This window comes from Thalassophryne amazonica, chromosome 1 (genome assembly GCF_902500255.1).
Source record: "Thalassophryne amazonica chromosome 1, fThaAma1.1, whole genome shotgun sequence".
Classification (NCBI taxonomy): Eukaryota; Metazoa; Chordata; class Actinopteri; order Batrachoidiformes; family Batrachoididae; genus Thalassophryne; species Thalassophryne amazonica.
This window is the reverse complement of record NC_047103.1, coordinates 61,344,556-61,371,473: the sequence shown is the minus strand read 5'-3', so window position 1 is coordinate 61,371,473 and position 26,918 is coordinate 61,344,556. Positions and strand designations below refer to the sequence as shown.

The 26,918-nt window shown below is 41.2% G+C and overlaps 1 pseudogene; it reads right to left on the bottom strand.

Annotated features, from left to right (window-relative positions):
• Positions 1–656: 656 nt before the first annotated feature.
• LOC117506475 lies at positions 657–26,406 on the bottom strand (annotated as a pseudogene).
• Positions 26,407–26,918: the final 512 nt, after the last annotated feature.

The window sequence follows — 26,918 nt, the reverse complement described above, 5'->3', positions numbered from 1 at the left end:
AAAATAATTATTTTATATACGCAGCGTCCAGCACACAGCGCATGGTATCCAGTGGAACAAAGCACGGCATCCAGCTGGGAGCACAGTGGGTAGGATCATCACGACGATGTGCGTGCAAGTGTCAGGGGGCCTTTAGTCTTTCACCCACAGACTTTGTGGGAGTGTCTCACTGACTGCCCACCAGCTCAGCGGACCTGCCGAAGACAAAGTGGGTTTATCTCACATATGTAAGAGGAATCTAAAGCGAGCAGTTTAAGGCCTAGTTATTTCTTACAGCAGGGGTGTTGCTCCATTAAATAATCAAATTGTGAGACTTTGAGGATGTTTAACAAGAAACCCAAACTGTTTTTAACAATAAAAGCTGGATAAATGATTTTTGCACATGACCCCTTTAATTGAGTTTTGTTTAAAGCTAGTAAACAATCACAATACTTGAAAATAAAAACTAATGTATAAAACTGAAAAACAATTTTTACAGTTAAATCCTAGTCCAAAAATCCCAACGTTAACAGAATTGGCTTGTACTGGATACGGTAGGATTGTCTCAGACACTTCAACAGTCTTGGCTAAACATCATCACATCATCTCCAAAACAAATTTCATGTCCATCTTACATTTGCAATACTAAGGTCACAACAAACAATAACACCGGTGTGCCATCTACACCCCAGATGTGTTGTGTTATCTACAACACATTCTTGCTGTAATTTTCTTCAGCAAGCATCTATAAGTCTGTATTTACCGCAGCAATGACATTGAAATTACTTTAAGCTTTAAGTAAAAATTAGTTTCCAAAAGTCTACAAAATTAGGCACCATAGTCCAACAGACAATAGAGGTAGTACCACCATCTGTCTAGAACTACTGATTCCCGCCGTATTTGGATGTCCAGTCCACCCGGCCATGCATGGGCTGCACAGGAGGAGCTCTGGTCAGGAGATTCCCAGAGGTTTTTCCCAGTGCAGAGTAGCTGCTGCCCTTCACCTGAGTCCTGTTTGCTCTCCTCTTCCAGTCTTCATAATCTGTGATCATATGCCACAATATTAAAGAGTGCACATAAAATATTCCCCACTATGTGGATTTACAGCATGTTAACATGTAAAGCAAGGCACCATTATAACCGATAAAAATGAGGGGCAACTAAAATTTATCTGAAAAGGAAAAGACTTAGATAAGCATCTACTGGAAAATCAGAAGCGACACATACATATTACCTTCATTGTTCTCACTTAAAGATGAGTTGGATATGGACTTGAATTTTACAGATTTAGATTTTTCTTTTTTATTATCAGTAGAAGAAAGATTGAAAGAGTGAAGAAAGAGGAGAAACATGGTTCCAGTTAGGATTTGGATGGAAATATTATAAATGAGGAGATGGAAATGTGAAAAGAACATTAGAGCTGAGATGATCAAACAACTGAGCAATCTACAGTACCTACTTAAGATTTGGGTGTTTTAGAGCATTTAAACCTTTTTCAGTAATCAAATGTAGTTATTCTGGATGCTTATACACTGGTCACAATGAACCGGTATTAGGGCACCTTCACACATAGTACAAATAAGGGCGAATCATAGCAGAACAGCTCGTATGAGCGAACCACGAAAACATCGAGCCAACGAGCAACGCGACAGTGTCGTGTGAGCAGGAACACAGTGCGAGCAGCTAGAACGTGTTGCACCACATCGCACCGTTGATGTGGTGAACAATAAACTAAAAACCAGCTGTATAATTAGTGAAAATCACTGGGTTGATATAAATTCTAAATAAAAGGGGACGCAATACAGAACCTCGCAGTTAAACAACCCTGGTTAATTAAAACATAAATGCCACTCACAGGATTTGAACCTGCAATTTACAAAAGCTCTCATTACCAGACGGAAACTTTACCATTGTGCTACAATCACTGTCTTATAACAGCAGAGCGAAATTGCTAAAATCAACAAGCAGATAAATGCATTTTTTAAAAAAGAAAAAAAAAAGCGCCGTGATAACTGGCCAAACGGCATTTGTTACAGCGTATTTCTGCTGATACGTGATACGAAAGTGGTGTATTTGTCGCACTGTTGGCTTGTCATATAGTCCCTTGCCGCTCACAGGACACGCGTGTCAGGCCCAACACATTCAGATCGCTTGCTGTGTGTCCACATGAACCGACGGTCCGTTTCTCACAAAAGCGATATATGTTTTTATGTACTTCCACGTGAGGACAGCAAGCACACACACATAGCTGTGATGTCCAGGACCAGAGATGTCTCAACAGCTGTTAGCAGCTAATCACGCTCCCGTCCGTTCAGTGCACAGACCAAGGCGTCACTCTGTGATCAGGTAAGACGCGCCTCGCCTGCGGGGGGGCACATGCACACACATGTTGGGGGGAAGCGGGCGAAACACATGCACACGTGTTGTGCGGGGAGCCAACACTCTGGCACGTCACATGCGTACTTGGCAACTTCACAGTCATGGGGGCACGACAAATTTTATTATAAAATTTAATAATATAAAATATAAATATAAAATTTATTTTATAAATTTGATTTTAACTCAATTTCAGATTGGTCAAATGTGCAATCATGTCTTGCAGGTTGGTAGCATTTTTTTTCCTCCATGGTCGTGATGAACTTTTACAAAGCAGATGCAGTCAATAAATTAGTAAAATGACAAATGAGTCATAAAGATGAAGAAAATATTACATTTGGAAGTCTGCTTCTCATATCTTCCCCAAGTGTGGTGTGACTATAATAGACAAACTGTTGAAGCAACAGCCTTAAAATTTGACATCTTATGTTCTGTTCTGTGTGTACTAATGTATTATTAATGTCATCTGGTTGAAGTGTCTTTGGAATCTCTGTAGAGCATTGTACATTTTGCCATCTATACAGAGAAGATCTGAAACCTTACTTGTGTGCTGACCAGCCAAAGGAGCAAGATGGATTCTCTGCCCGACTGAGCCCACCTCCTTCTTTTGGAATGAAGGGATGTAACCACCAGAGAGGTTGTACTTTGTACTCACAAAATTCCCTGGGCAAGAAAAACACATACACACAACAAAACCCAGATAAACTAAATGTGAATCTTAACTGTCATTTTATTCCTCATCAAGCAGAAATCTGCTGCACTACAAACAACAAAATAAGTGCAATAATATTTTAAAGCTAATAGTTGTTCTCATGTAGTGTTAGATACTCACTTAGTGCCACCAGCAACTGCCGAGGAATCAAACCGTTGAATACGTGACTGAAGTCATCCTTTACATTGACTTGCTTCAGCAATAGTTGCAAATAGTATGAAGATCAGTCAAATATCTCCTAACCTATGAAAACCCGCTGCTGCATTTTACAGTCTTTATCAGCTGGCGCTCTTTGTTCTTTGGGCTAAGTGTGTATTTGGACCCTTGTCTAATGCAGAGCTTTTAGCAGCACGCGTATTTTATACATCAAGGCGCCGCTTGTATACCTGAAGCTTGCTGCACTGGCCCGTTTATCACACGCTGCCCAAAAACCATTCTAAAACCATGATGTCTGAACACAAAACACAGTCATCACTAAATTACAGCAAAGGATGAAGAAAGGGAATAAATTCAGTTGGATACGGAGTTACTGAAATACCTTTGGAGAGATCAATTTTCTCCAGTGTTCTTTCTTTAACAACAGGTTTCTCAGATGGACTTTCCACACGTTTAGAAGCATTCACTTCTATGACGCAGTAAAAAGCAGAGATGGATCAGAAAGACATGCAATCAGAAAGGAGAAAAAATAGTTGAGAATACATGAAAAGAGAACAGATACAGAGCATTAAAGTATAAAGAGACTAAATCGACATTTGCCAAGGCTTAATGACTATCATAGAAGGTGAGAAGAGTCGAAACATGTACAGTAGTGTTCAGAATAATAGTAGTGCTATGTGACTAAAAAGATTAATCCAGGTTTTGAGTATATTTCTTATTGTTACATGGGAAACAAGGTACCAGTAGATTCAGTAGATTCTCACAATCCAACAAGACCAAGCATTCATGATATGCACACTCTTAAGGCTATGAAATTGGGCTATTAGTAAAAAAAAAAAAAAAAAAGTAGAAAAGGTGGTGTTCACAATAATAGTAGCATCTGCTGTTGACGCTACAAACTCAAAACTATTATGTTCAAACTGCTTTTTTAGCAATCCTGTGAATCACTAAACTAGTATTTAGTTGTATAATAAACAGTTTTTCATGATTTCTTCACATCTGCGAGGCATTCTTTTTTTGGTTTGGAACCAAGATTTTGCTTGTTTACTAGTGTGCTTGGTGTCATTGTCTTGTTGAAACACCCATTTCAAGGGCATGTCCTCTTCAGCATAAGGCAACATGACCTCTTCAAGTATTTTGACATATCCAAACTGATCCATGAAATCTGGTATGCGATATAGGCCCAACACCATAGTAGGAGAAACATGCCCATATCATGATGCTTGCACCACCATGCTTCACTGTCTTCACTGTGAACTGTGGCTTGAATTCAGAGTTTGGGGGTCGTCTCACAAACTCTCTGTGGCCCTTGGACCCAAAAAGAACAATTTTACTCTCATCAGTCCACAAAATATTCCTCCATTTCTCTTTAGGCCAGTTGATGTGTTCTTTGGCACATTCTAACCTCTTCTGCACGCTTTTATTTAACAGAGGGGACTTTGCGGGTGATTCTTGCAAATAAATTAGCTTCACACAGGCATCTTCCAACTGTCACAGCACTTACAGGTAACTCCAGACTGTCTTTGATCATCCTGGAGCTGATCAATGGGTGAGCCTTTGCCATTCTGGTTATTCTTCTATCTATTTTGATGGTTGTTTTCCGTTTTCTTCCACGCATCTCTGGTTTTTTTGTCCATTTTAAAGCATTGGAGATCATTGTAGATGAACAGCCAATAATGTTTTGCACCTGCGTATAAGTTTTCCCCTCTCCAATCAACTTTTTAATCAAACTATGCTGATCTTCTGAACAATGTCTTTAATGTCCCATTTTCCTCAGGCTTTCAAAGAGAAAAGCATGTTCAACAGGTGCTGGCTTCATCCTTAATAGGGGACACCTGATTCACACCTGTTTGTTCTACAAAACTGACGAACTCACTGACTGAATGCCACACTAATATTATTGTGAACACCCCCTTTTCTACTTTTTTTTTTTTTTTTTACTAATATCCCAATTTCATAGCCTTAAGAGTGTGCATATCATGAATGCTTGGTCTTGTTGGATTTGTGAGAATCTACTCCAACCTGAATTAATCTTTTAGTCACATAGCACTACTATTATTCTGAACACTACTGTAGTATTGGTGAGTGGAAAGACTGGGGTCATTTAGGGATCACTTGATCTTACACCATCAGCTTTAATCTCATGAATAAGTAATGAATTGGAGACACAAGTTGAAACAGCAGGGACACGTACTGCGTGTCTGTCTGCATGACAAATGAATTCTAGAAGTCTCCCGTCTCAAAAGTAGCAGGCGCTCCTAATATTTTCCATGGCCCTGTAACTACTGATCAGAAGATAATAGCTCACTGATAAACATTTACAGCTTTTGTGTCACAAATTATGAGTAGTCAATACTGACAGCATGTTCTTAATTTGTTCCTAAATTTGATTAAACTTTCAAAGATATTGTCTTTAGGTATTTTAAATCTGTAATTCTATATGGGGTAGCACGGTGGCTAGTGGTTAGCACTGTTGCCTCACAGCGAGAAGGGCATGGGTTCAGTTCCCGCCTGTGGCCTTTCTGTGTGGAGTTTGCATGTTCTCCCCGTGTTTGCGTGGGTTTCCTCCAGGTGCTCCGGTTTCCTCCCACATCCAAAGACGTGTGGGTTAGGTGGAGTGGAATCTTTGAATTGTCCATAGGTGTGCGAGTGGGTGTGAATGTGTTTGTCTGTTTGTGGCCCTGTGACAGGCTGGCGTCCTGTCCTGGGTGTACTCCGCCTCGCGCTCTATGACTGCTGAGATAGGCTCCAGCCCCCCTGCGACCCTTGATTGGACTAAGCGGTTGAGGATGAACGTGAGTGAGTGTGTGTGTAATTCTATATCCGCCAATGATGAACAAGTTCCCATTGTGGTTGTTAAATGGACTGCATTTCTACAGCACTTTCCCATCTGAAGCAGATGCTCAAAGTGCTTTACAATAATGCCTCACATTCAGTTGTTAAATGGACTGCATTTCTACAGCACTTTCCCATCTGAAGCAGATGCTCAAAGTGCTTTACAATAATGCCTCACATTCACATGTTCATGAACACTCACATACACCAAAGTCAGTATGCTGCCATGCAAGGTGCTCAACTACAGTACACACTGGGAGCAACTTGGAGATTAGTGCGGGCTTCAGGCACGAGAGGGCGCTGCCGCCTCCAGGAACAGCCGAGGTGACAGCTGTCACCCATCACCATGACAGCTGTCACTGATCATCTACATCACATCTGGAATAAAAACAGGAAGACACCTCCACCACATCGCCGAGATATCATCTTCAGTGAGAGGTAATATCCTCAGCCTTTGTGGTAATCTACTAATCTTTCGATTGTGAGTGTTTGCAGGAGTACTGGTCCTTAGTTTTGTGGAGGCTGAGTGAGTGCAGGACGGCACTCTTTTCCTCTGAAGGATCACTGCTTACACATATTGAGTGAGAGGTGGAGGTGGAATTCCCACCATAATTGTTACTGGGTGTACACACACCCACACTTGACTGTTTTTGTTTTCCGCCAGCAGTACCAGATCCGACACGCCGAGACGGTGGCCACCTGGGGACTTCGGGACTTGGCGGCTCCAGTATCCCTCGGGTTCGGTGGCGGTGGAAATCCTGTGGTTCCGGTTCATCTCCAGACGGGCGTCTCCTATCGTCGAGCCTGCCCACACGACACCTTTATTGATTGACTTGTATACATTCTGTAATCTGCTGTGTTTGGTTGTGGCATTCACAACAGTAAAGTGTTCTAATTTAACTCCTTCTATTGTCCGTTCATTTACCGCCCCCTGTTGTGGGTCCGTGTCACTACACTTTCCCAACACTTGACCTGACTCTAGTTCGTCGTCATAACCGACTTGAGTGGGCAAATGCTCACATTCACTGGCGTTTTGGCACGTTGGAGAGGTGTTCTCTTCACGGATGAATCCCGGTTGACACTGTCCAGGGCAGATGGCAGACAGCGTGTGTGGGCGTCGTGTGGGTGAGCGGTTTCTGATGTCAATGTTGTGGATCGAGTGGCCCATGGTGGCGGTGGGGTTATGGTATGGGCAGGCGTCTGTTATGGACGAAGAACACAGGTGCATTTTATTGATGGCATTTTGAATGCACAGAGATACCGTGATGAGATCCTGAGGCCCATTGTTTTGCCATACATCCAAGAACATCACCTCATGTTGCAGCAGGATAATGCACGGCCCATGTTGCAAGGATCGGTACACAATTCTTGGAAGCTGAAAATGTCCCAGTTCTTGCATGGCCGGCATACTCACCGGACATGTCACCCATTGAGCATGTTTGGGATGCTCTGGACCGGCATATACGACAGCGTGTACCAGTTCCTGCCAATATCCAGCAACTTCGCACAGCCATTGAAGAGGAGTGGACCAACATTCCACAGGCCACAATTGACAACCTGATCAACTCTATGCGAAGGAGATGTGTTGCACTGCATGAGGCAAATGGTGGTCACACCAGATACTGACTGGTATCCCCCCCCAATAAAACAAAACTGCACCTTTCAGAGTGGCCTTTTATTGTGGGCAGTCTAAGGCACACCTGTGCACTAATCATGGTGTCTAATCAGCATCTTGGTATGGCACACCTGTGAGGTGGGATGGATTATCTCAGCAAAGGAGAAGTGCTCACTATCACAGATTTAGACTGGTTTGTGAACAATATTTGAGGGAAATGGTGATATTGTGTATGTGAAAAAAGTTTTAGATCTTTGAGTTCATCTCATACAAAATGGGAGCAAAACCAAAAGTGTTGCGTTTATATTTTTGTTGAGTGTATATCTTTTAATGTTGAATAATTATTCATGCACTAATTCAGACGTTTTGTAACAAACACAGACAGATGGCATTCTTGGTAAAATGTGCCTCCGCTAACACTGATTGGTTGACTCATTCATTCTATGTAAACCAACAGGTTAATGTGAGGTGTGTCGTGTGTTGGTGTTTACAGATAAATGTGCTTTTGTAAAATATGCCATTTTTTATTTGTAAAAAAAAAAAGGCATTTTCAAAAAAAAGAAAAAGAAAAAAAAAAGCCAAGTTGTAATTAGATAACCATCTGATATAACGGGTGTCAAAATAAATAGAACACTGCCATGATCTACTGTGCCAGTGCCGAGTTTTGGCCCTTTATCAGCTGATTTTTCATTCGTGCGAGAATTTTTTGGATCGCACCGAGTTTCAAGTTAATCGCGTGTCCTGCATCGTTTAGTATCACGTCAAGCAACCCAGTCCAGTAGAAGATTCAAGCTTCTCTACTATGGAAACCACCTGGACAACTGAGAGCCTACACAGAAACATTGCGACCAACTGTGGGCATGAGGCCCTGGCACTGGTACGTAAGCTGGAAAGGACTGCTAAAAAGATAGCTAACTTTAGAAACCACTTAAGATTTAACCTAAGATGCAAACAAAACAATGTTATTCCCAAATGCATGAAGCAAAAGGCACTAGAAGCAGGCCACACAGCAGAAAAGATCCAGCACCTTAGGAGGATTTTGGGTCTTAGAATTAGAAGGCTTCATTTTAAAATATTAGACCTCCAAAATAATCTTGATAGTCTTTACAAAAGGTTAGAAACCTTAGTGGGGGAAGAGGCCCATAAAAAGATCACAAAGTTCATAGTTAAAATTCAAATGGCTGAGCATTTAAAAAGTAAGGAGAGGCAAATCAGGAAGTTTCACAACCTTTTAGTGCAGAAAAGGTGTACTTTCAGTGGGAGTAGTTTTAAAGATACACCCAGACAAATTAGTGACAACAGGGAAAATTGGGTAAAGAATCTGTCCGACAGGGTTCTTACACTGACGGAAAAGGATGTGCTCACCAAAGGACTAAATTTCTCAGTGACCCCTAAACATATACCGACAGCAGATTACATCACTGCAGTAGAGTCAGCCATTAAACACAACAGTTTGTCAGAGTCAGAAGCTGGGGACCTCCGACTAAGAGTCACAGCAGCGCTTAACAGTGCTAAGCCTCCTCCGTCCAACATCACAGGAGAAGAACAGAAAGCTTTGGCAGCACTGCAGAAGGACCAAAGCATCCTTATCCTGCCAGCAGATAAAGGCAGATGCACGGTGGTCCTGAACACATCGGACTACAAGGCCAAGATCAACAACTTGCTCAATGACTCCCGTACATACGAACGTCTGAAGAGAGACCCCACGAGTGGCTATAAGAAGAAAATCATTAGCTGCCTCCAAAACCTGGAGAAAGCGGGACTCATCGACAGGCAGACATACTACAGACTGTACCCGGGGGACGCCACTCCATGCATCTATGGACTGCCCAAAATCCACAAACAGGACGTGCCACTCAGGCCTATTGTATGTAGCACAGATTCCATCACATACAATTTGGCCAAGCACCTCAAGTACCCTCTAGTGGGTAACTCAGACCACCATGTGGAGAACACACAAGATTTTGTGAACAAAATCAAAGACCTGCAGCTGGAGGCAGATGAAACTATGGTGTCATTTGATGTGACTTCGTTGTTCACCTGCATCCCCACTGCTGAGGCCATCTCAGCTGTGAGGCAGAGACTGCTGGAAGATGTGTCTCTACCTGAAAGGACCAAACTCACACCAGACCACATCTGCCAACTCTTGGAGATCTGTCTTAACACCACGTATTTCTTGTTTAGGGGGAATTACTACAGGCAGATCCATGGTTGTGCGATGGGGTCTCCGGTATCCCCCATTGTGGCCAATCTGTACATGGAGCGAGTGGAGAAGACAGCCTTGACGTCGTTCACGGGCATCTCTCCCAGTCACTGGTTCAGATATGTCGATGACACATGGGTTAAAATCAAGCAACAGGAGGTCAAGGACTTTACAGAACACATCAATTCGGTGGACTCCAATATCAAGTTCACACGTGAGGATGCCAGAAACAACCATTTAGTCTTCTTGGACTGTGATGTTACGATTGGAGAGAACAGGCAGCTCCAGACAGAGGTTTACAGAAAACCCACTCACACTGACCAATATCTGCTCTTTGGCTCAAACCACCCCCTTGAACACAAGCTTGGGGTGATCAGGACTCTTCAACACAGAGCCCTACAGGTGCCCACAACTGCAGAGGGAAATGCTAAAGAGCAACAACTTGTCCGGAAAGCCCTCACAGTATGTGGGTACCCATGTTGGTCCCTGGACAAAGTGCAGAAGTCCCAGAAAACAAAGAGACCAGATAGACAGGAGACGGAGACAAGAAGAAGAGGAGTGTCTCTCCCTTATTTAGCAGGAGTAGGGGAAAAACTACAGAGGATCTTCAGACAGCACAAAATCCCAGTTTACTTTAAACCAGTCAACACCTTGAGACAGAAATTAGTTCACCCTAAGGACAGGATCCCTAGTTACAAACAGAGCAATGTAGTGTATCATGTCAGATGTCAGGAAAACTGTAATGAACACTACATAGGTGAGACGAAGCAACTTTTACACAAGAGGCTATACCAGCACCGCAGAGAGGTCGCAGTTCATCTCCACCTGAAAGACACTAACCACACGTTTGAGGACAAGGAAGTTAAAATCTTAGCCAGAGAGAAGAAATGGTTTGAGAGAGGTGTCAAGGAAGCATTCTTTGTAAAACAGTTGAAACCCAGCCTTAACCGCAGAGCGGGTCTCAGACACGCTTTGTCCCCTGTTTACAATGTGGTACTCAGGTCAAAGCAGTTTCAGTCTTTTGTTCATGGTAATGAGTCATTCACGTCATCAGGAGAGAGTCGTCAAGAGAGCCATCAGGGGAGGCTTCCGTCCTGTCATTAGGAGAGTGCTAACTAGAGCACAATAGGTGCTAATTAGAGCTATTGTTTAGTCACTAGCCTATAGCAGTCAGCCTCTCGGTAGGTGGGGTCTGGTTAGGTTAAAAAACTCCAGCTTTTGTTGGCTTCTGATTTATTCTTCTCTACAAGAGTCAAGACAGAAGTCAGACTACCAGAGCAAGAATTTTAGCTGAGGAAGCTTCTGTGATTTGAAGAGAAACATCCTCACGTCAAGCAACCCAGTCCAGTAGAAGATTCAAGCTTCTCTATTGTTTACTATACATGGAGTAACGAGCTGCGTTTAACATCTCACAACCACCACCTATTCTGGTCGGCCGTTGTGAGGGTAACCCGCTGCTAAAGCGCTACAAGCGTCCAACCTCTCGCACTGTGCCTGTGCAAACACCGCAGACCTGTCTTGCCATGTTTTTTGTTTTTTGTGTTTGTTTTTTTTTTTACTTTGATGTCTCCCATTGAGAGTTTTTGTAAATTGAGTTTGAAAAAAAAAGCTTCTGTTTACATTTTGCTTCTGGAAACACGAGTCCAACGTGTGGTTTTTGGAATGTACAATGTGTGTCAGAACATAAATTTTGCGCTCTGAACTTTTACACCGTGCGGTTCTGTCGTACAGTTTGAGCTGGAACCGAGTACAGTGATTGAAAATATCAGCCCAGCTTCAGGGCGAATACTGCCATGAACACTATTTTGCCAAAACAAAATTCCAGATAATCTGTGTTGCTACGTTTAAGATGTGTGGAATTTAATAAACGCAAGCACAATAACGTCTATAAACCCAGAGAATATATTCACGAGAGTTTTAGGCACTAGAGTTTAATGCTGTTGTCCGTGGTGTTGTTTTTTTGTGTGACCAGTTCTCATCTGCCTGCAGAGGGTAGAGCTACACATCTGCTACAAACATTTAACAGGTAGGTGCTCAACTGATTTTAAATTTTGTATATGTTTGTAGCTGTGTTAGACCACGTTAACGGTCTAAAAACAAAAATTTATCGGAAGATAATTAGTCCGATAATGGTTTTCTAAGTTATCTGAAAAGATAATCCGATAATGAAAACATTATCTTCGATAATTATCGGTTATCGGATTATGGAACTGTGCCCACCACTGGCGTCATGTCTTTTAAAATACAAGAAACACACTGATTCGCTTTAAATATACAACAGGTCAAATATAATATATAAATATGTATATATAAATATACATCAGCACAGACCTGCTTACTCTTAGCAGAGTTTATTTTACTCAGTGTTCTGTTTTGAAAAGTTATAGCTTCTGCCGCCTGCTACAGTATGCTGTATTGTCTTCTTCTCCATTTTTCATGGGAGCATTACAGCGCCACATATAGGTCTGGCATATACAGTGTTTCAGTGTCCCACAGCAGACATGGAATGTTATTAACTAGTTTGGGAATGTCAATTTTGGGGTGGAACCCAAAACCTGAAGCATTTCTGTTCGTAACGAGCCAGTTGCGAAAAAATTCTGGTTCAAAGCCATGATTTGAACTGTCAATCCTCTGGTCTCAAGCCCAATAACAATAGAAAAAAAATAAATGTTGATAACAATAAGAAGAAGAAGAAAAAAGAAGAAGAAGAATACAATTGCAAGATTTTAGGAGGGTGCTACAGTTTATCAAAGGCCCTCCATCTATGGATAGTAGCAGTCCTCCATTTCACTAATGAAATGGAGGATCTCTTCACAGAGACCTTTTCCTTTAGTGCAGCAGATAAGTGAAACAATCATGCAAATGGTGATAAAAGCATCAAATTCAGCAGAAATACTCCTTAGACACTCCTCTTTTGAAAAAACGATTGGCCACTTGACTTTTCAATCGGTGGTCAGGTAGGGGTCAATTGAAGAATTACACAGAGGTCAAAGTTAAAAGATGCTCCAATCATATGAAAAATATTCCACATTATTTCCACATTATTTGCCTGATCATAAAGATTCCAAAAAGGTATAGTCTGGACTATCTGTGACTGAATTCTATGTTACGAGTTACGCGATAAAACAGCAAGAATGGTGACAAAGGTCAGTGTCATTTTGTACAGGGGTCAAAAGTTAAAGTTGCCTCCAATTTTCCCACTTGAATACAAGTGGGAAAAATGAAATTCCTCCACCAAGTATCTGGGCTTACACCCTATGACAGGGTGAGAAGCTTACTCTACATCAAACACAATATGGGGTGTGGCCGTATTATGGATCCGTTTCTGGCCATTTTGGTCAAAAATAAAATAGCTTGAAATAAAAAAGGTTTATCTTTGTATCACAATAGCAGGACCTGAAGTAAGAACCATAACAGTATCCTGAATAGGAATATATTATTTTGCTCTGTACTGGAACCATGACCATTTGGAACACGTACAAGAATCAAACATTTTAGGTGGAACAAAGATGTGTAAGTACAGATTTTGCTCTAAAGCAGGTGCATGTTGAAAGTCAGTAAGAACATATAGTCCAAGAGCCAGGGGCCATTTATTTGTGTAGAATGACTGGTTGTTTAATGGGTATTTTTTGAAAGGAGGAACCTAGGCACATTCAAAACAGGACTGCTTGCGTGTCCCAGCCGGGGCGTATAGTAGGAATTAACCCTTTTGTTATTTTCCCGCACTCGCATTTATCGAAAAATAATGGGGTAGGGCAAATTAAAACCTCAATATCTCCATAAGTAGAAAAAAGTTCTATACACCAAAATGTTTGTTTTAATGTAGACTTTTATTCAAAAATGGTGAATTCCTACTATACGCCCCGCCTTGGACATGCAAGCATTCCTGTTTTGAATGTGCCTAGGTTCCTCCTTTCAAAAAATACCCATTAAACAACCTGTCATTCTACGTAATTAAATGGCCCTTGGCTCTTGGACTAATAAGAGGGTGACTGCAATGTTGCAGTGTACATGTCAGAAAAGAGCTTTTATTCTAACCTCCTTTGACTCTGGTGACAGACACACCTCCATTAATCGGAGCAAGTGGTTTATTTGCAGCGTTTGAGGAGTTCTCCCACATACTTTGCAGCATCATACCGCTCAGCTCCTTTGCTGACTGATTCTTGCCAATCAACCCTTAAGGCAACAGCAATGACAAATTACACAGAATGGACATTCCAACTGAATCCAAGGATAAAATATTTGTGCTACACATTAAAGTGATGTAATATGGCACTGTGTAGATTGTATGCTAGTGATGACTAGATCCTTTGCATTTCACAAGTATACAAAGGATCTGGAACTTGCAACATGGTTCTTAATTATACAAGCTGTAGAAATCTGAGGTAACTGGAATCAAAGTCATACAAAGCTCTGTAATGTCTTACCACACATATTAATTCAAAACCTATGAATTTTCATTATTTTACAGTTATGTTTTGACATAGTACCTACTGCTATATTTGGTGTTTGTTTTGGGGTTTTTTTTTTGTATAAGAAATGTGCTACTTTTATGAAAAGGAATTCTCTTTCAGGTTAATCTCTAGAATGCATTTAGCTCTCAATAAATCATGTGACCAAGACAACTAATTGGCTTATGCAGTCTTACCAGGGAGATATCGTGACTGGCTAAGATAATGCTGCCTTGCAGCTGATCCTGGGAGATTGGAGTCCATCTGGTCAATCTTAACATTGCTCGGGAGCTTAGTAACTGTGCTGAAGGAATACAAAGGTTTCTGCTCTTTGGATCTGAAAAGCAAAGAAGGTTCTGTTGTGATCAGTCACTTAATTTTCATCTTCAAAAAATGCATTTAGTGTCAAATCTTGACTGCAATTCCGACACCTCAGATTCCAAATTAAAATAAATTTCAAACCTTCTGAATCACGAAAGAAATTATTGCCCCTTTCATCTTGGATGTACTGAATAACATTATACTGTATTTTTCAGAGTATGAATCACCTTTTTTATTGGAGTTTATTTTGCTTTATGTCTTGATTCCTGGGAAAGTCCTATATAAAAAAAAGTCCTATATAAATAGTTATTATAATTGGAGCAGGGGTGGTGGCCAAGTGGTTAAGTGAGCTCATTTCCAGTGTGAAAGATTCCCGGTTCAACCCCCATCCTGCATGGAATGTGGAGTTGCATCAGGAAGTACATCTGGTGTAAAACTTGTGCCAAATCAATATGCAGATTCACCTTTGATCTGCTGTTGCTACCCCATGTGAAAACAAGGGAGAAGTCAAAGGGACTTATTATTAATAATGAATTGGTGATTTTTCAGTACATAAGTTGCACCCGAGTACAGGTCGCAAGACCTCCCAAACTAGTAACAAAATCATGATCATGTTATGGTTTGAGTGATATGTTACTGTTATGCCATCTTCAGAGCAGCTGAATGTATTACAAAAACATGATCCTAAGGCCTACCACAGCTGGAGATCTGTTTTTGATTGTTTATTTTACCATTTTTCCCGAATATATATGAATTGATTATGAGTCACATTAGACAACTAAAGGTCTTTGTGCAAGCTCACAAAATGATACCTCCTACTCTGCTTGTATTTTTGTATGCTGCTTACGTATTGTAACTGGTCAACCTCTGTAAATGTAACTGACAAATATCAGATTAAATTAGGTGTGGGAGTAGGAACGGGTGCTGTGCTGTGCTTCACTGCATTTACCACACCGTGGAACTACTTTGTGTCCTAAATTGCAATCACCATCCAACTAGTCCATCTCCACCTCTTGAAATTAACCATCTATCTCTCACAGCCAGGAGAATGCTAGTGTCAAGATAAGGGAACTTCTCTTCATGTGACACTTTCACTGCATGAAAATACACTTCTCATGACTGAGTCCAGGAAGTTACTGAAAGACTGGATATTAGACTTGATATGATGAATAAAATGATGTATTAAAAATAACATAACTACAATCATCTCTACTTGAAGACGTCACACTGGAACTATCGCTGACTGCTTGAAGTTCCACTGAACTCCGTAACACAGTTTTGGGGGATTTGCGCTATAAAGGCAATATCATACAGGCTGATGCCACAATTAAACACAAAGCTAAGGCATTGCCCATGGGGATCCACGGGCTCTACACTGTGTAATTTTTATAAAATAGGTAGTTGACATTTTTCAAGGGTGGTAATAAATTATGCAAAGTTTCTATAATGAGTTGGAATAATTTGTGAGTTTTCAGAACCTTAGTCCTCAACAGTTTTTAAAGGAAAACTCAACCCTTTTATTTCCTGTTAATTATGTAATTTTTATGTTAATTTACTGTCTTAATTTATAAATTACTTAAGTTCTTATTATCATATACACACTATTATCATTATCATCATTTTTTTTATTATTATTATTACTTCTATTGTAATTTGATTTTTGAATGGGCCACAATGGAAATAAGTGTTTTCACTTGTGTCATTCATGTATTTTTAAAGTATTGACAATTATATTATGCACTTACATTGAACTTACTAAATAAAATCACACATACATGCCCGCATGCATGCTTTTAATATGTAGATGATCTACCACCCATGAGCCCAGAATGTAATTATCAATGTCCATTTTTTAGTGTTGTTAACTAATATCATCTTTAAAAATATTAGTCCTATCATAGGTTCCATTTTGGCACCATTCATCCTTAACCCAAAATATATAGCATAATAAACGGCAAATGTCAGCTCTCCCCAGTTTGTCCATGATCAAAGTTATACACATGTACATATACATGTACACAGATGCCACTTCTCTTTTAATTTATTGTGGCGAGCTGTACGGAAGAACGAAAACTGAGCCAGAGCTTTTTGTCTTTTCTGCATTATGCCGCAAGGAGGTGCTTTTATTTTTACACACCCACAAACAGAGACAGTGATGGAAGACATGAAACGCACTACATTTGTCACTCATGGTAATGCCAACATGACACTTGGCTAAACTGACTAAACCAACTGAACTACAAAAACACAATAAATCAATAACACTAACAACACTGTTAATCTAACATGAACCACAATAACAACATTTTAAACCCCAAACTCCCATGGTGCATTGCAGCACAATGTCCATTGTTCACTGTTGTTAGCTAATATCACTAATCTCTCCAAAAATATTACTTCTATCAAGTTTCCGTTTACACAGCATTCATCCTTGACCCAAAATACATAAGCATACGAAACGGCAAATGTCAGCTCTCCCCAGTTCCTCTGTGATCGAACCCATACACACGCAGGCACGCACGCACTCACACATGTACGTCTGCAGAGGCCACTTGGCTATTATAATATACTGTAGATTCCAATTTTCTCTACTTGACAATCTCAGACATGAAATATTTTCCTTCATGCATATCTTCATATGATATACTGCCATTGTGTGATATTTCATTTAAATCCATAAAGCAGTTGTGGTCAAAAAACATGCTTATTTAGGGTCTGTTCCTGTCTCTGGCCCTGACCAAGGCAGCATCTCTACATCTGGAGTTGGTCCCTGGGTGCCAGACTGTGGCAGCCTAGTGCCTGTGTGCTCCTAGTGGTTGGATTGTGTCTAACTGTAATTAGGATGGGTTAAATGCAGAGGACATATTTCCTTGTTTGTATGTATAAATGTACAATGACAATAAAGGCTCTATTCTATTCTGATGGAGTTGCACTTAAAATATCAGTATCATATGATGAATAAATTACACACAAACCCAAATTATCTCCCCTTGACAATATCGTACCGGAACTATTTTCCTTTATTCACATCTTCATATGGGGTGTTATTATTGCATGATGTTTTATTTATATCCATAAACTGACTGGAGAGTTGGGCTTACAAAATCAATATCATATGATGTATCAACACAAAAGTCCAATTATGTCCTGCTGACACTATTGGACCAGAATTATTTTGGGTGAGGTTTCAGTGAAATCTAACAAATGGTTTAGAAGGATTTCATGGAGAAATGGACAGACAAGGTGATTCCTACATATAGCCCCCTCCCATTTTTGTTTGTGGTGTATATAAAAATACTGTGTAAAAGGCTGTTAAATGTATAGGAAGTGGTTAACATGGTGATGCTGAATAACAAAAAACGCACAATGAATATGATTAATTTGGTAATATAACAGACTTAAAATTTTAAGAGGACAGTAAGCATTTAATATACGAGGTCTGTTAGAAAACTATCCGACCTTTTTATTTTTTGCAAAAACCATATGGATTTGAATCACGTGTGATTGCATCAGTAAAGCTTGAACCTTCGTGCGCATGCGTGAGTTTTTTCACGCCTGTTGGTTGCTTCATTCGCCTGTGAGTAGGCTTTGTGTGAGCAGTGGTTCACCCCCCTCGTTGGATTTTTATTGCAAATAAAATGTCTGAACAATTTGGAGCTTTGCTGCATCAAATTTTTCCAGAAACTGTGAGAGACCTCCAGGTAGACACCACTCAGAAAATTCAGATGGCTTTCAGGGACGATTTTATGGGGATCACACAGATTAAGGAGTGCTCCAGCCGGTTCAAAGACCGCCCACAGCGGCTGGTCTCACAGTACGGCTTTCAGATGGCTTTCAGACGGCTTTCGGTGGCTTTTCAGTCGTGTGACTATCCGAGAAATTGTGGATGGGCTGGACATGCCAGAACATGTCCTGTGAGGCTTCATCACGGCGTTGCTTTGCGCCATGCGGCTCCGTCCCGACGCGCGAATTCCTCCGCTCCTCTTTCCATGACAAAAACTCCTGTAACAGTGGAATGTGCCGTTCATTTCCAAACTGAACGCCGTGTTGATCCGGGACGTCGTCTGACTACCACAGAAATTGCAGAAGACGTGGACATCAGCACTTTTTCGGCACATTGAGACAGACGTGCGGAGGAATTCACGCGTCGGGACGGAACCGCATGGCGCAAAGCAATGCCGTGATGAAGCCTCACAGGACATGTTCTGGCATGTCCAGCTCATCCACAATTTCTCGGATAGTCACACGACTGAAAAGCCACCGAAAGCCGTCTGAAAGCCGTCCTGTGAGACCAACACGGAGGTGCTTTTGTCCCGCGCCATTCGCGGCTCTGTGGCGCATCCCTCCACTTCTCTTTCCATGACAAAAACCCCTGTAACAGTGGAATGTGCCAAAAAAAGTGCTGATGTCCACGTCTTCTGCCATTGCTGTGGTAGTCAGACGACGTCCCGGATCAACAAAGCCTTCACTTTGGAAATGATCTGGTTGTTTCAGCGGGGGTTTTCAGCCTGTCGATCACCACTCGGATGTGCGCCGCGCTCTCAGCCGCTGTGGGCGGTCTTTAAACCGGCTGGATCGTCCCTGAAAGCCATCTGAATTTTCCGAATGGTGTCCACCTAGAGGTCTCTCACAGTTTCTGGAAAAATTTGATGCAGCAAAGCTCCAAATCATTCAGACATTTTATTCACAATAAAAATCCGACGAGGGGGGTGAACCACTGCTCACACAAAGCCTGCTCACAGGCGAATGACGCAACCGACAGGCGTGAAAAAACTCACACATGCGCACGAAGGTTCAAGCTTGGCTGATGCAATCACACGTGATTCAAATCCATATGGTTTTTGCAAAAAATAAAAAGGTCGGATAGTTTTCTAACAGACCTTGTATGCAGACATTTTTCTAACCTGTGGGCCTATAATAACTTGCATCTGTACTCACATAAACACATGGTAATTAATGGATGATGGATGAGAGAATTTTTATCAATTCAACAATTTATCATATGTAAGCAATGAAAAACTGAAAGGTTTTTTGTTGTTTATTGTTTGTTTTTTGATGTTTGAGTTTTGCAAAATATTCTTAAATGACAGAACTTACTCTTGGTGGTGCTCCTTTGAGTTCCTCTCCTCATCTGCATTCCCCAGGCTGGGTTTCTTAGAGTTAGAAGCTGTAGTTTCTGAGGGATCAGATTCCTCCCAGCTGTCTGAGGTCTGAGCCACTGTCTGACCCCAGCGACGACGTCCACTCTTCAGTACTCCTGTCCCACCACCAGCAATGGTATTTTCACTGCCCAGCGATATGGTTTTCTATAAATATGATACAACAAGGATGCAAAGAAACGGTTCAAACGGTTTCTCCCCCACCCTCAGATCTGAAAACTGCCAGTCTGCAGACCTAGAATCCAAATTCCTTGTTCTTGCATTTTTGTTTCTGGGAGATCCTGAGGTGCGTTTTTCTAAGAAAATTAAACTCAGTAAACATGCTTCTGATTAACACATGAGTACTTACTACATGGCTGAAACCTCCTAGTTTGCTTTTAACTTGGGGGAGGGGGATCTGCTGAAGAGGTTGATGCTGGCTTTTGGAGGAGGATGTGGAAGCTTGGATCCAGAGGAAGAATGCAGTGTATCAGCTTTGGGCACAGATGATTGGTTCAAGGGCAGTTGTCGGGCATGGACCTTCTTCTTCTCCTGGCTCTCAGGACGAGGACGTAAGACCGGACCTACCTGGAAGTATGGGTAACATAGGGCCTAGAAAGACAGAGGCAAAGAAATTAGGTATTTGACTGCACGTCAAAGCACTTTGTCTAATTGTGCATAAGTTCCAGTGGAAGCACTACTTCACCAAAATAAAAGTTAGTTAGTTATGTAGTGCAGTAATGGAACTCAAATGTAAGGTTTTATGAGAACATTAAAAATAATCATAACTGGAATTAACTATGCCTCAGCTAAGGCCACATGTTAGAATGCTTAAGGACATCTTCTCATTCCTGGATCCAAAAAAAGTTCTGGATCAAATTCAAAATAAAATCCCTTTCGAGGGCATTGTCCATCTGCTCACCAAATTCATCATCTTTTAACAGTACCAATCCAAGTACCAATCAGTAACATCCAAGTACCAATCAGGACCCACTCTGCTTAGCTTAAAGAGATGACAGGAGCAGGTACATACAGAGCAGACTGGCTGCAGTTGTTTAAAGTCCCTGCAACTTAGCATTTTTAAACATTGCATGTCAGTAGGATTTAAGAGTTTCTCAAGGTGTTCTTTCACTGTCCAACATATCCCCTTTCAGGTAGAGCAGTTCTCCATGCCTGTTGAAAACATCCAGGGTCCATATTCACAAAGATTCTCAGAGTCCTCTCAGAGGGCTCCAAACTTAGCCTCAAGATTATGAGCACTGAGCTCACCATCAGAACCCAACAGGTTCCCTCCCAAGGACCCACAGCACAGAAAACAAAGCCTTGTATTTTCAAAATTCAGACCCTCATTCTCATGCCTGGCCTACCTGTACAGCAGTGGGTCTTTTTTTGGGGTCCCACTGAAGCAAGTCCTTCATTAGGGTGATAGCCTCATTGCTGGCGTTGGGGATCAGGGTCTTCAAATGTGTCGGAACACATTGGGGGAAGCGAAAGTTCATAGCAGTAGCCAAATGTTAGCCCTCAGCCCAATCCAGCTAATACAGGAGACAAGATAATTCTATTACTCAAACAGCATCCAGCAAACACTAACACATACTGCATACTGTATTCAGCGTCATCAAATGGCATGATTTGAAAAATATCCAATGCAGTTACACAATTCATCATACGAGGTCTGTTAGAAAAGTATCGGACCTTTTATTTTTTTGCAAAAACCTGGTGGATTTGAATCACGTGTGCTTGCATCAGCCAACCTTGAACCTTCGTGCGCATGCGTGAACTTTTTCACGCCTGTCGATTGCGTCATTGCTGGTAAGCAGCCTTTGTGTGAGGATTGTGCAGCATGCTCTGCAGATTTCATTTCAAGGAAAAAGACGAAACGACTGGAGCAGCGCCGCATCAAATTTTGCCAGAAACTGGGCGGCAGCCAGGTGGAAACCATTCGGAAGATTCAGACGGCTTTCAGTGACTTTTCAGTCGTGTGACTATCCGAGTAATTTGGAAGAGGTGGGCATGTCACAGCATGTCCTGTGAGACTTCAACAGGAAGTTGCTTTTGCTCCGCCATCAGCAGCTTCATGCCGAAGCCATCGGCACGAATTTCACCGCCACTCTTTTCATGGCCAAATCTTCTGTCACAATGGAATGTGCCGAAAAAGTGCTGATGTCCACCTCTTCCTCAATTTTCGGATAGTCACACGACGGTCCCGCATCACTACAGCATTCACTTTGGAAATGATCTGGTCATTTCAGCATGTTGATGGCCGACCGGAGCGTGGCTCGCTCTCCACCGTTGTACGGACGTCTTTAAACCGGTTATACCACTCCTTAATCTGTGTGATGCCCAGAGCATTGTCATCGAAATCTGAATCATCTGAATGGTTTCCACCTGGCTGTCGTCCAGTTTCTGGCAAAATTTGATGCGGTGCTGCTCCAGTCATTCCGTCTTTTTCCTTGAAATGAAAATTTGCCGAGCGCGCTGCACAGTCCTCACACAAAGGCTGCTTACCAGCAAATGACGTGATCAACAGGCGTGAAAAAGTTCATGCATGCGCACAAAGGTTCAAGGTTGGCTGATGCAAGAACACGTGATTCAAATCCATCAGGTTTTTGCAAAAAATAAAAAGGTCCGATACTTTTCTAACAGACCCCGTAAAACAGTGTAACAGGACAAGAGAATTTTCCTGTAAACTCATCAATAGTCCTAACATGCAAGTGTATTGATAATCACAAACAGTGGTGTTCCTAGGTCAGTTTGTTGCACTACACAAATCTGTCAAAGTCTGAAGAGACAATTAAAGAGCACCTACTTTGCACCAGTTCCTAGATACCTAAATCACTTACTTTTCTTTGCCCTTTCTGGCTGAAGTTCGTATTTGACTGATGCCAAATACACTCTTGGATCTACATCATCAACAGTAATGCCAACTCAAACCCTAAAAATCTGGCCCCCAACACAACGGCAGCACTTTTCCAATTACAAATGGATTGAAATGAACCACAACCACAGCACAATCCACCAAAGACCAAATTTTACTTCTCACCTTTTTCACAGTGCCTAGGACTTGGCAGATCTTAAAGATCTCATCCACTTCACTGTTTCCAGGGAAAAGGGGCCTGAGAGTGTAGAGTTCAGCCATGATGCAGCCCACGGCCCACAAATCAATGGGCGAGCTGTAAGTCGATGATCTAAGCAGGACCTCTGGAGCTCGGTACCTGGGGAAAGAACACACAAAAAACATCCTGAAAACAAAATAGATATGGGAGAACATATCTTCAAAACAGAGGCTTTGTTTTGTATTTTGATTGGTTGTACTGGATTACTGAGATCTTAAAAGTAGTTACCATCTGGTTGATACATAATCAGTGTAGGGAGGTTTAGAGCGAATCTCTCTAGCCAGTCCAAAATCTGCTATCTTGACCAGTTCTGGGCCCATGCACAATAGATTCTCTGGTTTCATGTCACGATGGAAAAAACCTGCAAAAATTACAAAAGTAAACAAGTTACAGAGAACAATCCTTGAAATGAGACATTCACATGGACCTGAAATTGGTGTTGGAAATGTGTATTGTGGCACTCAAATAACAGCATGAAAAAGTAGAGTCAAGATATGATATATACATCTTTTTCCTTTGACGGCAGCAGCTTGAACTCCAGACCTTTGTAATTCAACACTGACATCCTTTCCCTTACATTAGCCAAGCTGTTTAAGTTGCCTAGCCACACATAATGGGATATTAAAAGTAATGTGTCTGTCACAGTCCAAATAAAAATGCAGGCAGATTCAGCTAAAACCAGATAAACAATGTAGCTTGGCCTAGCCCTAGATGAAATTAACATTTCAATGTTTTCGAGGAAAGTTTTAAATCTGTTGAGGTCAAGTGTAGTCAGATTTGAAAACCTTTTTAGTAGAATGGCCTAAGCAGTGGGTCACCCCTTTGAGACTGGTCTGCTTGAGGTTTCTTCCTCAATATCATCAAAGGGAGTTTTCCTTACCACTGTCACATGCGTGCTTGTTTCTATGTGGTTGGAAAGGTAGACCTTACTATGTGACGTGCCTTGAGGCAGCTTTGTTGTGATTTGGTGTTATATAAACTAAATAAATTAAATTGAATTTGGTCTGCACCAAATGAAAATGTTTACTAAATTACTAAATTGTTGTGGCCAGCCTTTGGCTGCCTCTTACCCCTGCCCTGGTTTTAACCTTGTGTGTAGTTTGAGAATTTTCCCCCAGATGGCACACTCTGAGCCGAGGACACCTGCAGTCATCACTGCCACACACCCGGCGTGCATGAGCGGCTGATCAGCACCGGGCTACATAAACCCAGGCTTTCAGCTCATTCACTGGCAGATTCTTCATCGAGATTCCATGATCACTGACGCTCCATGATCATTCGCTGACCTTGATCTTGTCTTTCCTGCTGCTTCCATGCACTCAGATGACAGCGCTTTCTGCAGCTATATTCAAGGTAACCTGGCCAAATCTAATTCCCTCATTAGAGCGTGTTTTTCCTGGTGTTCACAGACACTATCCTAGTGTGGCTTCCATGCTGCTCAACTCCTGGCTCCACAGCTACCTGCACAACAACATCACTTTGGAACTCTCAGGCTCTCTGCCACAGAGCATGTAGTTCTGCAACGCTGCAGTTAAGTTCCTTCATGTTCTGTGGGATTCCGCTCTCACACCTTCCTGCCAGTGACTGTGCATGACTAATAACCGAATCCAAGAACTGTTCCAAGAACTGTTTTCCAAGAACTTTATGAACTCTGACATTGAACTACTAAGAACACTCCAAGTCGTTTCTAAAGTCAAGCCCTGCTTAACTGGAACTGCATCACAGGGTGCGCAGCACTTGACATCTGACCTCTGAAGATAATTTATGAACTGTGAAGATTCCTGAACACCAAACCTTATTTCCTGAATGGAGAACATTATTTCCAGAATTGTGAACATTCCTGTTTTAAGCCTTCAGTCTGTTGTTAAAGGCTTCAGTGTTATGAGTACAATCACTCATCATCTCTCTCTTCCGTTCTCTAAGTTCCTGTTCCTGTTAAACCTTATTCGTGTGAAGCACCTTGAGGCATCTTTGTTGTAATTTGGCACTGCATAAATAAAATCAGTTGAAATTGAATTGACTATAAGGTTTTTAATCGAACGTGAATCCTCAAATTTGTTTTATATGACAGCAAAACAGATTCCTTGTCATTTGATATTTTATTAATTTATAAACTGAAAAGGGACTTACATTTTGTGTTCATCACTGGTTGCTTTGACGTCAACAGTCCAACACGAACTTTAAATAGGAGACCAAAATTGTTCTGTCAACTTGCAAAAAACAATTCTGATAATATAGTCTGTGATGCCGTGCACTGACTTCATGCACAGATTGCTGTCTGCACTTTCCTCATTCCAGTGAAAAATCACGTCAGAAATTTGTCCAGCTTTTCATTCTAACTTCATCCTCTTAAACTGCTTTTTATGCCTCCAGACGGCTTATGGTGTAGTAGATTGCTTTTTGGTGTGTTAGAAGAATTAGCATTGTCAATTACCTCCTTCAAATCGTCATCCGTCAGCAAAACAAACTCCACCATGTTTAGCTAAATGCCACACCCGCTAGTGTATGCGGAAGCAGCTGGACGCAGCGTGCAATGGTACCAAACGTATGGAACCAATTTACACAGTAAATGGGAACCAAATTTGCACTGTAAATGCAACACAACACAAATGGGATGAATAATCCATGTCCAGTGACATACAACGCACCAATCAAATGACAAGGATCCACTCAGCCGCTATATAAAATAAAATATTAATACTGCTTGGGTTACTTTCAAACCTAGCTGGATTGTTATTTGACTGTGACATACAGTTGAGGCCATACGTTTAAAATTGCACCCAGAAACTATTCACAGTGCTTCACTTTTTCCACATTTGCTGTGTTACAACCTTATTCCAAAATGGATGAAATTCATTTTTCCCCTCAAAATGCTGCATACTTTTTTTTTTTTTTTTTAGATTTTTGCAATTTATTAAAAGAAACAACAACTAAGAATCACATGTACATTGAGCTCAGGTGCATCCTGTTTCCACTAATCATCTTTGAGATGTTTCTACAGCTTAACTGGAGTTCACCTGGTGTAAATTCAGTTGACTGTACATGATTGGAAAGGTACACACCTGTGTACATATAGCTCATACACTATTGCTCAGTGAAAATGAACCATTTGTGTCAAAATGTGATATGAGATGGATATGAGACTACATGGGTGAAATTAATTTTGAATCAAGTTTCTCATCAATATATTTAAGTATGTGCATGAGTATACCAGTGATCATAATAAAACAGAGCTGTTACATCAATATTTTATATATACGCACTGCATACTTAACCCATATACCATTATCTACATTGTACAGTTAGCAGATTACCTGAGGACTGTCAAACAATTTTACAAGTATATACATGAAAACTGAAGCTACTACAGTAAAAGAGGCAAAGAAGGACAGAAAAAGGATTCTTACCATGTTTGTGTACAAAAGCCAACCCAGATAGCACCTGAAACATGATGTTCCTAATTTCATTCTCTGAGAACATCTTATTCTCCCTAACAGCATGCATACAAAATGAAAAGATTAAAAAAAGGGTGAAAGAGAGAAAAGCACAAACGGAAGTTAAATGGAAGTGGAGCGCAGAATCTACATACTCTAACAAATGAAATGCTACATTTACATAAACTAGTTATGTCACTCAGTCCCACAAATTTGTTTCCCATTTAAACAATCAGGATTTGTGGGACCGGTAGACATAACTAGATTAAATAAATATAGTATTTAATTTCTTAAAGCGCATGCATAGCACCTGCCTATGTGGAACCATGGGTGTGTCTGTACCCAATGACTTATTTGTGCTCAAAGACACTTGCATGCATGTACACATCAGAGGCATCCACATATCCAGATGAGAGTTAGATAAGAATGTTAAGCCAGTGATTGTTGACAAACTGCAAGATTTACTTAATTGATGATCACCATGGATGTAAAATTTAAGATAATGGGTGTTTTAATTTATGATATAATTTTTTTTTCAAATACTTAAGTTTAAGCACTATACGAGGTCTGTCCAAAAGTAAC